At 39.8% G+C, this 12,426-nt stretch overlaps 1 protein-coding gene across 3 annotated transcripts in view; it reads right to left on the bottom strand.

Moving 5' to 3' along the window:
- Positions 1–300: 300 nt before the first annotated feature.
- RBPMS (RNA binding protein, mRNA processing factor) overlaps positions 301–12,426 on the bottom strand; it is a 179,717-nt gene continuing 167,591 nt past the window's right edge. For all 3 annotated transcript variants that reach the window (XM_056568870.1, XM_056568872.1, XM_056568871.1), the window contains one exon: positions 301–1,284. The gene's annotated coding sequence lies outside the window, so the exon portion shown is untranslated. The remainder of the gene's footprint in view (positions 1,285–12,426) is intronic.

Consider the following 12,426-nt stretch of genomic DNA (forward strand, 5'->3'; position numbering starts at 1 on the left):
GACATCACGACTCCGCCCCCATGTGACGTCACGCCTCGTCCCCTCAATGCAAGTCAACGGCTGTCATGCCCCCTCCCATAGACTTGCATTGAGGGGCGGGGCGTGACATCACACGGGGTGGAGTCATGACGTCATGATCTCACGTCAACGTAGTCGGGAGCTGAAGCCTCCAGCGTTTCTGGAAGCCGCAACAATTGGGTGCTGCAGCCAAGATCCCAGGGGTCCCAAGCGGCGGGACCCCCGCAATCTGACATCTTATCCCCTATCCTTTGGATAGGGGATAAGATGTCTAGGGGCGAAGTACCCCTTTAAATGATTTCTACCTCACAGTGACATTGATAAATCTCCCCCCATGGGATTATTTTTCTGGACTTTGTGTCACATCGTATTGAAGAACACAACACTCAGCCACTCACAAGCCTGAATCAATTGGATTTAACTGCTCAACCAATGTGCATACAGTATATTCAGCCATGTGACTGCGATGCACTACAACTGTCTGATTACTGATTCTGATTACTGCTAATAATATTCAGGATGGAGAATAAAAGGGAAGTTATCACCAGGAATGTGCCTACCTAAACCAGGGCGGAGCACCAGGATTGGGTAACCAGTAAAGGAAATCTATTAACTGCACTTTCCACAGGTTTCTAATACAACTTAATTCACATACAACAGACTCATAGAGAATCTTCTCTTATTAAATAAACTGCTTCTTTCTTTATAATATTAAGTACAACTAGAAATTGCCTTTCTACTCTGATTTACTCCCTCTACTGGTATATTGGTACGAGGCAAAATAATACTAGGGAGAAGCTGATCTAGTGCATGAAATATGTACAGCTCACACATATAGCCCAGGCAAAATGTCCATATGTTAAAAATACAGTTCTTTAGTTTTCTTCCTTTAAACAACGGTATCTTAATATTCAGAAACATGCAACTTAAATTTAAAAAAAATAGATTTTTTTTTTTGTTTAATTACAAGTATTGAAAAAAGTTAAACTAGAGTCTCTGCACACAGTAGATTTCTAGGGACGGAGACTTCTAGTTACATGTCCCCGGCTGGTTCTCTTAGGGTTGGAAAGCATGAACTGGACCGCAATGAATGGCAAGCCAAGCTTTCATATAAGGCACTTGCAGTTCTTTACAGTGTACAAGGGGAAGGGGGATATTCACTTGCATTTAATGTCAGTTTGACAAGGCAGATGTGTGATGGAGGCTTGGCCAGATCTTGACGGAATCTTGATGTAACGCTGATGGGTAATCTTCAGTTGTTGTAGCCTGTATTTAAGAAAAGTGAGAGCAATGTTAGCAAGCAATGGTGTAGCTTAATATATACAAAGGGAAAACGGAAACTGACTGACGCACACAGTCTCACTCTATTTTAATGAACTTGAACTATGCAGAGTATAGGGCAATAAAATTCTCTCCGATTTCCATGTTGCCTTAGCAGGGATCCAATCCCTTTTTTATTTAATTATTTTTATTTATTTAAAAAAATAAGACGGTCTCCGACACAAGTATAATTAAGAAATGACCCATAATCATACAATTGCCTGTATCAAAGAGGTTGTTTTCTACAGTATAAGTCACCCCAGTGAGCATGTGACCTCGGAACCCACAACATTGAGGAAAGGTTCATCCGGTTGTATCCTTTTCTCCAGAGGTCCAATAAAAGCGCAAGTAATAAATGGATGGGTCAGGTCTGCCAGCACAGGAATCTCTCCAATTTGGCAGCTCTCGGCTCTGGGGCAAAGAGTAAAGCCCAGGTGGTTTTATGAAACTGGGTTGTCTTGTGGAGTAAATCATTTTACTTGTGAACCTTTAGGCCTCATTGACAAGGCAGAATTTCCAATTGAAATCCAGCGGAAACATCTACTGTGAAAATTCTGATCCCGGCCTCCATGAAAAGAATTAATACAGTCATGGCCATAGATGTTAGCACCCCTGAAATTTTTCAAGAAAATGAAGTATTTCTCACAGAAAAGGATTGCAGTAACAAATGTTTTGCTATACACATGTTTATTCCCTTTGAATATTGGAACAAAATCAAAAAGAGGAGGAAAAAAAGCAAATTGGACAAAATGTCACCAAACTCCAAAAATGGTCTGGACAATATTATTGGCATCCTTTCAAAATTGTGGAAAAATAATGTTTCAAGCATGTGATGCTCCTTTAAACTCACCTGGGGCAAGTCCATCTCCAGAGATCTAGATTTGCCTTTGTCCACAGTGCGCAACTTTATCAAGAGGTTTGCAACCCATGGCACTGTAGCTAATCTCCCTGGGCGTGGACGGAAGAGAAAAATTTAGGAAAGGTGCCAATGCAGGATAGTCCACATGGTGGATAAGCAGCCCCAAACAAGTTCCATCCGTCGACATTTAAATGAAATGAAACGCTATGACAGGAGACCCAGGAGGACCCCACTTCTGACACAGAGACTACTCTTAGCCAAAATCCTTCTGGGAAAACATCTTGTGTACAGATGAGACCAAGATAGAGCTTTTTGGTAAAGCACATCATTCTACTGTTTACCGAAAATGGAATGCGGCCTACAACGAAAAGAACACAGTGCCTACAGTGAAATATGGTGGAGGTTCAATGATGTTTTGGGGTTGTTCTGCTTCCTCTGGCACTGGGTGCCTTGAATGTGTACAAGGCATCATGAAATCTGAGGATTACCAAAGGATTTTGGGTAGCACTGTACATCCCAGTGTCAGAAAGCTGCATTTGCATCCGAGATCTTGGGTCTTCCAACAGGACAATGACCCCAAACATACGTCAAAAAGCACCCAGAAATGGATGGCAACAGAGTGCTGGAGAGTTCTGAAGTGGCCAGCAATGAGTCCAGATCTAAATCCCATTGAACACGTGTGGAGAGATCTTAAAATTGCTGTTGGGAAAAAGTGCCTTCCAATAAGAGAGACCTGGAGCAGTTTGCAAAGGAAGAGTGGTCCAACATCCCGGCTGAGAGGTGTAAGAAGCTTATTGATGGTTATAGGAAGCAACTGATTTCAGTTATTTTTTCCAAAGGGTGTTCAACCAAATATTAAGTTAAGGGTGCCAATAATTTTGTCCAGACCATTTTTGGAGTTTGGTGACATTATGTCCAATTTGCTTTTTTTCCTCCCTTTTTTTTTGTTTAGTTCCAATACACACAAAGGGAATAAACACGTGTATAGCAAAACATGTGTTACTGCAATCCTTTTCTGTGAGAAATACTTCACTTTCTTGAAAAATATCAGGGGTGCCAACATTTATGGCCACGACTGTATGTCAATTATTTCTGCAGAATCCACTCAGAAATGCATTGTTGTCTAGCACCGGCTTGTGCTGCTCGTGCCCACTGACTCCAAAATGTTCGCCGGTAAAAATCTGATGTGTGAAAAAAAACTAAAAAAAAAAGAAGACATGTGGGCTTAGACTCTTCTCACAACTACATTTCCATTTTCAGTATTTTGTTCTATCAGGACAGACACCAGCTGGGCCTGACAGACCCCACTGACTTTAACGCGGTCTGAGTTCCATCACAGTGTCTGTTGTTTTGCCATAAAAAATAGAGCAGCATGCTCTACTATTTATTCCAGCATATTTAACAGAATTTAAATCAGATGGAGTCATCATCAAATAAAAGGGGTTATCCAGCCTTACACAATTGATGGCTTATGCTCCGGACAGGCCATCAATATTAGATCAGTAGGGGTCTGATCAAGGCACCCCCACGATCAATTTCAGCAGTCTTTTCAATGTTTACCACAGCTCATACCTGCATCAATGTGCTTTTAGTAGTGGCAGTGCCAGGTACTGGAGCACTGTCCCATTAAAGTGAACAGGGCAAAGTCCTTGCACCACTACTTAGATAACTAGTTGCAGGTACAGAGCACTTGTGAACATTGAAGAGGCTGCAGCAGTCACATGAGTGCCCTTACAAGTGGCTGGAGTGCTGGGGGTCAGACCCATGCCGATGGCCTGTTTGTAAAGCCTGGATAACCCCTTTAAAAGAGATATTCTGCTTTTAGCAAATAAAGATTATTCATGATATTGTCCGCATTATTTTTAAGACCTTTTCTTTTAGACATTGCATTGCAACCTTCAGTGGATAAAAATATGTCCTAGATATGTGATAAAATATGTCATTTTAAAGGGAAACTCCGGTGGAAACCTTTTTTTTTTTCAACTGGTGTCAAAAAGTTAAACAGATTCGTAAATTACTTCTATTAAAAAATCTTAATCCTTCTAGTACTTATTAGCTGTTGAATACTACAGAGGAAATTCTTTTCTTTTTGGAACACAGAGCTCTCTGCTGACATCACGAGTACAGTGCTCTCTGCTGACATCTCTGTCCATTTTAAGAACTGTCCAGAGTAGAAGAAAATCCCCATAGAAAACATATGCTGCTCTGGACAGTTCCTAAAATGGACAGAGATTTTAGCAGAGAGCACTGTGTTCCAAAAAGAAAAGATTTTCCTCTGTAGTATTCAGCAGCTAATAAGTACTAGAAGAATTGAGATTTTTTAATGGAAGTAATTTACAAATCTGTTTAACTTTCTGGCACCAGTTGATCTAAAAAAAAAAAAAAAAAAAAAAAAAAAAAAAAAGCTTTCCACCGGAGTACCCCTTTAATGGCTATACAGCTGCCAGACATTGAGCAGGCTGATTATAACATACCCAAAGTCTGACAGTGGCTTACCCCCGCTTCCCAATGAAAACAAATGCGTATGGCAAGATAAGTCCCATATAAGAGAGAGATCTTGTACTGTAGCTATAACCAGTCCTGCATATCATATTTTGTCTGGGTTGTCTACCAAATTAATCTTGGAATATGGATCTACTCATGATGTAATGTTTGTTTTTTTATTAATCATTATGTTGTCACTTATCTACCATGTTAGAAAGAAAACTGTAACAACCCTATACTGTAAGACACAACAGGCCTCCCACCACCTTCTGAAAAAGAAAAGATATGAAATTATTTTATTAAATATTTCATAATCCAGAACTTGTTTCAAGCTCAAAACTCCAATATAATATGGACCAGAAGCAAAAAAAAAACAAAAAAAAATCGCAAATATGTTTTATATCCTTTCTATGGCACAATGATAATCCTCAGTACTAAAAAATCTATTACCAATTTCTTACTTTATACCCAGTTTAATAAACCACAGTTTAAACTTAGGCTTCAGTGTGCCCAAGGAAGTCCAGCAAGTGCAAGGACCATCTCTAGAAGAGTCAGCTATGAGTGTAGAGCTTCCTCGGGAATGGCCGCAGGAAAGGGTCAGCGAGGCAAAGCCTTTTGGAGGCTGGCCTGGTGTTAAGAAGAGCAGTAAAGAAGTCATTTATTTCGAGAAAAAAAAAACAATAAGGACAGAATGACATTCTGCAGGAAAAACAAAGATTGGACTGCAGAGGACTGGGGTAAAATTATTTTCTCTTAGTCTTTTAGTGGCATCTAGTAGATTGATTGTACGGAGAAAAGAGTTGAGCACTACCATAAGTCCTGTGTCATGCCAACAGTAAATCATGAGACCATTCATGTGTGTGGCTGCTCTTCATCCAAAGAAATGGACTCAGTTTTGCTTAAGAACATGAATAAAGAATGCTATCTAACATCCCCAAAGTCAATATATCCCAATGATTCAGGAGCGATTTGGTGATGAAACTTTTTCCATCATGATGTATCACCATATCACAAGGTGAAAGTAATACTAAGTGGCTCGGTGAACAAAAAATGGCCAGAAAACTCACAGGATCTTAATCCCATTTAGAACCTTTGGGCAATCTACTAAAAGTGGGTGGACAAACAAAAACACAAAAATTGTGATATACCCCAAGCACTGATAAGTCAAGAATGAGTTGGGATCAGTCAAGACCTGGCCCAGAAGCTGATATCCAGCATGCCAGGGAGAATTGTTGAAGTCTTGAAAAAGTAGGGTAAACATTGAACAGCGTTTTACAGGACTCACAACACAGGCATTTAGCCCCGAGACAAGAGAGGATCCTTCCTAAGCATGTCCATTATTGTCTGGCAGGTAAGTACTAAAATCACCTTATGGTGGATAACCCCTTTAAAGGTGTATTCTGGCCAAATACTGTACAATCCAAAGGATAGGGGATAAGATGTCTGATCACCGGGGGCCCGCCACTGGGATCCCCCCGCGATCTCCGTGCAGCACTTGCATTCTATATGGGACTGCATCTCCAGTCTCGGAAACCTCTTTGTTTCCGGGACTGGAGGCGTGACGTCACGCCACGCCCCCTCCATCCATGTCTATGATGGCTGTCACGCCCCCTCTCATAGACATGGATGAAGGGGGCGTGGCATGGCTCCATTGATGTCTATGGGAGGGGTGTTACGGCCGCCATAGACATGGATGGAGGGGGCGTGAGGTGATGTCACGAGGGGGCATGGTGTGACGTCACGTCTCCAGTCCCGGAAACAAAGAGGTTTCCAACACTGGAGACGCAGCCCCGCATAGAATGCGGGTGCTGTACTGAGATCGCAGAGGGTCCCAGTGGCAGGTCCCCGACGATCAGACATCTTATGCCCTATGCTTTGGATAGGGCATAAGATGTATTTGGCCAGAATACCTCTTTAATTCCCAATATCACATCAAAAACTAAGTATAATAAAGTGCTTTGTATGTACATGGACAGTTCCATACAAGCAGTTGTTTTATTCCTTTGGTTAGGGTTCAGAAGTTAGGACCCAACTGAAAGAAGAGTTTGTGTTTTAGTGGACTGTCCTTTAGGGTACATTCACATGTACTTTGATTTTCACACTGCATATTTTAGGCCGTGTATTTTATGCTGCAGATTTCAACAATGTTTTGGTAAATTTGCAGTCTAAAGTCTGTAGTGTAAAATCCACAGCATGAAATTCATAGCTATTTAAGTACATGTGACATATTCTTATCATGACTGATACCCATCAGCTAGAAGAATGTTGGTTAATGGTTACACTATGGGTAAACCAATAAAACCAGAAGATGTAGGATCATCAATCTGGTAAATGCTCTGCTGAAATAATGATTGGAACCTTTACGGTAGGATCTGTCCTAACCTGTTGCTGTATTATGATCTGTCAAGTATTTCTTTGGCACCAAATTTCTTAGACTAAATCAAGTAAATCATTAGGTAAATTGTGTAAAGCTCAAGGAACTCCGAGTATCTCTGCAATTTGTGAGTATGAGGTAAATTCTCGGAGCACTTAAGATCATCTTGCTTCACTTTGTCAAGCTTTTTAAAGAATATTCAGTTTTTTAACAACTATAAATCTTTCAACTTCTCCTGGGGCTGACATTCATGATAAATGCTCTGCTGATTAACCCCTTCCAAGTAGGTAGTATACTGCTGACAATCCTTTTGAAGTGGAACCAATGTTTGGGCTGCAATATCTTCTATGATCTGGGGCTGTCGTGCTAATTGAGCCCCAAAAATGAATCACTATGTTTAATATGTTTCATAGCATAATTGCATGATGTCGGCCATTTTGGGTATAACCTAAGTAGCCCAATTCTGAAGTTTCATCTCCTCTCTCTAATGCCAGTCTGGGAGTACAATGCTTCTTGTATCTTTAGCTTATTTATGGTGTTTAGATAAGAGACTGATAAGGGTCTGGTTACACTCTCTAGATAACATTACTACCATTCATCCAAGGTAAAGGGGGGTGAATGGAGAGAAGAAGGGGGTGAGATAAGATACTGTGAAATAACTATGTCTCATCCGAATGAACATTAGTTTATATATATATATATATATATATATATATATATAGTGGTCCCTCAACATACGATGGTAATTCGTTCCAAACGACCCATCGTTTGTCGAATCCATCGTATGTTGAGGGATCCGTGCAATGTAAAGTATAGGAAGCTGTACTCACCTGTCCCCGTCGCTCCGGACCAGGTCCTCACCGCTCCCGATGCTGTCCCGCTGCTCCGGTGTCTTCTTCGCGATCCTCCGGCTTCTTCCGCATCTTCTGCAGGGTCCGGGCCTTGCTTTCTGGTGACGTTATTACGCTGCTGCGCCGGCGCGGCGTGCGTAGTGACGTAATAACGACGCCGGAAAGCGAGGCCCGGACCCTGGAGAAGATGCGCAAGACACCGGAGGATCGCGAAGTGGACCCGGAGCATCGGAAATAGGTAAGTGAACCTGCTGGGGCACATTACACTGCTATCCGGCAGCAGCTTAAGCATTTTGCGCTGTCGGATAGCAGTTAATGCGATGGCCCCGACATATAAAAGCATCGTATGTCGATGCTGACATCGACATGCGATGGCCTCTGAGAGGCCATCGTATGTCGATTTTATCATATGTCGGGGCCATCGTAGGTCGGGGGGTTACTGTATATATATATATAGCAATCAGTAGGACATATGATATTGTCATATACTGTTAGTATTGTAAAGGACATCAGTATATATCTATTATCTTATATATGATTGCTAAGCATTGTTTAGATAAGGAAAGGTCTCAAGTGTAGACTGTGAGGATGAATTTTTGTTAAGGGTTAGTTTGCCAGTTTTGTGAATGTTCTTGTAAATAACAATCAATTACCAAGACTGGACAAACAGAGAGATTCACACGTCAGTGTGAAAGAGTCCTCCATCAAACTGTTATCTCTCTAATAAATTAAAATGTCTAATTGGAGACTCTATGAGAATCCGGGTTTTAATTGCTTATAGATGTCACAAATAATCCCTGTTTGTTAATTATGGTTCCATATTTCAAGTGTGGAATTTGGTTTTAAGACAAATTATTGACAGTTAAAGGGGTACTCCGGTGAAAACCTTTTTTTTTTTTTTTTTTTTTAAATCAACTGGTGCCAGAAAGTCAAACAGATTTGTAAATTATTTCTTTAAAAAAAAAAAATCTTAATCCTTCCTGTACTTGTTAGCTGCTGAATACTACAGTGGAAATTCTTTTCCGTTTGAAACACAGAGCTGTCTGCTGAATCAAGAGCACAGTGCTCTCTGCTGACATCTCTGTCCATTTTTAGGAACTGTCCAGGGTAAAATGAAATCCCCATAGCAACCATATGCTGTTCTGGACAGTTCCTAAAATGGACAGAGATGTCAGCAGAGAGCACTGTGCTCGTGATGTCAGCAGACAGTTCTGTGTTTCAAAAAGAAAAGAATTTCTGCTGTAGTATTCAGCAGCTAATAAGTACAGGAAGGATTAAGATTTTTTAATAGAATTAATTTACAAATCTGTTTAACTTTCTTGCACCAGTTGATTTAAAAAAAAAAAAAGTTTTTCACCGGAGTACCCCTTTAACCCTTATGCAATAGCACCCCCTAGTGTATGGGTAGTTGACATTTTACCTACAGGAAAGGCATTATGGGTGATATGCTCAATGCATTCTGGGTATTATAGTGATATCATAGTCATTACCACAAGTACACGCCCAACTTATATTCATTGGGGAATTCCAATTTAGGAGGGTGTGTCTAACTAATTAAAAAGTCTGGCAAACCAGTGTTAGGGAGACTGAAGGCTCTGATCTGCACCATAGACTGTAGGCTGAGAACACAAGGACAAAGGAAAGAGATCCACAAGATGGAAGCCATGAAAGCCATGTGAGATCCCTGCAAGCCGGAATGATCACACGGTACCAACCCAATGGCTATCCTTGACAATGAGATGGACCGTTCAGTGTTCCTCAGAGCAGAAGTAAGGTTCTTACAAAGTTTTGGTAAGAGACACAAAAATGGTATTCCATTTAATTAAGACTAATTGGGATAAAGTGGATGGTATTATACCATTTAGATTGGCGAATAAATTAATTAAATAAAATAATTAATTATCTCCATATTGAGATGATAATTTTAGATATTGTGAGACTTCATTCTACTTGCAGAAGAATCAAGTCTCATAAAAAATCAAAGCATTAAATAATTGCTTATACATTGATAGAATTCCTACTCGCCAAACTAGATGTTATAAGTATATTTCCCACACAGGAAACTTGTTTCAAGTTCTTCCTCCTAAAATATAGTCTAGCAAGATCATATATCTCTGCTAATTGTCTTAAATGTCTTACCAAAGCCATGTATAGAAAATAGTCCAGAATGGTGGTGGAAGTATTCTTCCATGTCTATATCTTAGATGGATTTCCCCATTTCTTGGAATCATGTGATTTGTAGTGGTTAGAAGGGGGCAGGGAGTGTATTTAGCATTCCATATTGATGTATATGATTAAATATTGCCCACCTTGATATCAAGAGGTTCCTCTGAATAGAGTGGTATGATATGATATTCCTAACCAAGTAGCTTTTGTTTTATTTTAACAAGTTACTTACTACTCACATGTATTGTTCTACTTTTATTTAGCCAATTAACAAGCGTATACTGTTTAATATCTAATGAATATTCATTTGCATATATCATTGTGTTTATTACTCATTTATGTTTATAATCTTATAACCAATAAATCTGCATACTTTTATAATACCTGTGTATTATTGTATATTGCAAAACTACATCCTTAAGCGTTAATGTCATCCCGTCATAAAAAGAACTTGTTGATATCTGAGGAAATAGTTGGACTCAGATGTGAATTGTATTGATTAGCTTTGTCTACAATTCACCAGGTCATAATTTTTAGATATTTTTAATAATTTTCATAATTTTTAAATTTTCATAATTAATAACTTTTATGACCATAATTCATAATTGAGTTATTGCCGCACGACAGGGCATATGTTACATTTGGGACAAATATTTAAAATAATACCTGGAACGGCAAGTGCAAATGCAAAGTGAACAATACTTTCCTTTTTTTTTCCTTCTTTTTTTCGTACAGACTTTGGTTAGTAGGAGTATGACCAGGTACATGTATATATTTGTGTACAAAACAGATGTGTATAATTTGTACTCTACTGTATACTTTATATACTAATGTGGTATCCCGGTACAGGACATGGTCCTGTACCCTTCCTAAGTCCCCTCAGGAAGAGTCCCTGCAGTCCATAGGGCTCTCCTGCAGGGTTCACCCCTTTGCTCACCTTCTGTTGTCTCATATAAATGCATTGTATATATTGTGTACATATTGTTCATTATACATAAAGTTGTACAAATATATAGAGGTTAGTCATGTGAACCACTGTCATGTGACACAACCCAGAGTGCAGTGGGTACAGGACACACAGGCTTTGCAACCAATGGGCTTTAGTCCAGCCTCCTTAGTATATAAGGGGCTGTAGTCTCTAAACTCTCTCTCTTGATTCCTGGATTCATAAGAAAGCACAAGTCCTGTATACTGCAAACTCATCTCAGCTAGGCCAAAGCCTAAAGAACCTGCAGCCCCTTCAAAACATAAGTTATCAAGCTCTATCTACAATTCTAGTGACTACTACTCAACTCAAGAATAATATTAGTAGCACAGTGGCCTGCATAGATATGCTCAATACTACAAGTCCCAGCAACATCCTGGCGTCACAAACTTTAAGGGGTTAACAACATCTTGCCCCCCCAGGGTTAATACCACCAGACCCTGCTACACTATAGCAACACCCCAGATCACAACACTAAAATACACAATGTATACTACTGTGTGGACTAATGTAATAGTATCCAGTATAGAATACTACTATAAGCAATGTTCTGTATAAAACAGACTAGATCCATGTGTGGGTTCTTCAGGGGGAGCAAGGATTGTCCAGGTGTTCTTTTTGGTAAAAAGTTGGGAATGTCTTGGTATAAACAGTTAAAGAGTACCTGTCACCAAACTAAACTTTTAATATATTGTTTCTTATGTAATTATAAGACACTTTGCTATTAAAATTCTCAACCTTTATATGTTTTTAATGTGATTGAAAAATCGACCACTAGGTGGCTCTGTTCTGTTCCCTGCCAGGAGACCAAACTCAGGAAGCGCATGTGGGGCATGGCGAGGCACAGCTCTAGTAGGATTCAGTGACGTCGCCCCTGCTGGGGAACACCCCCTTTCTCCTGCCGGGGGCTCACACAATGTGAGCAAGGGGAAAGGTATGATACACAGCTTTTTAAAGTTTGAAAAAATGTTTTAAGGGCGGAGCGGCGTTAGGAGTATTTAGGGAATATACTCTGAGTTAGTTTAGAAAATATGGTTTGATGATAGGTACTCTTTAAATGGGTACTAATACATCCCATACTGTTTGAGGAAAGAGCAGTCAGGATCCCCCTCCTTATAAGTCTAGCAGGAAATAAAGAAGACAGGAACAAGGTCCAGAGTTACAAATGTATAGATGGCTTATAGGTTCATCTACATATACAGAAGTTTTCCCAATAAATGAATCTATGTTGTAATGGCTTCATAATATGAAAGATGTTTACATCGCAAAACTACATGAACAATGACACGTTATAATGTTTTCCATTTTTACTTTCTTTTTGTGGCATTTTGGTTTATAAAAACTGGTGTCTGCTATAGGGTCAATGTAT

This window comes from Hyla sarda, chromosome 1, assembly GCF_029499605.1.
Source record: "Hyla sarda isolate aHylSar1 chromosome 1, aHylSar1.hap1, whole genome shotgun sequence".
NCBI classification, from domain to species: domain Eukaryota; kingdom Metazoa; phylum Chordata; class Amphibia; order Anura; family Hylidae; genus Hyla; species Hyla sarda.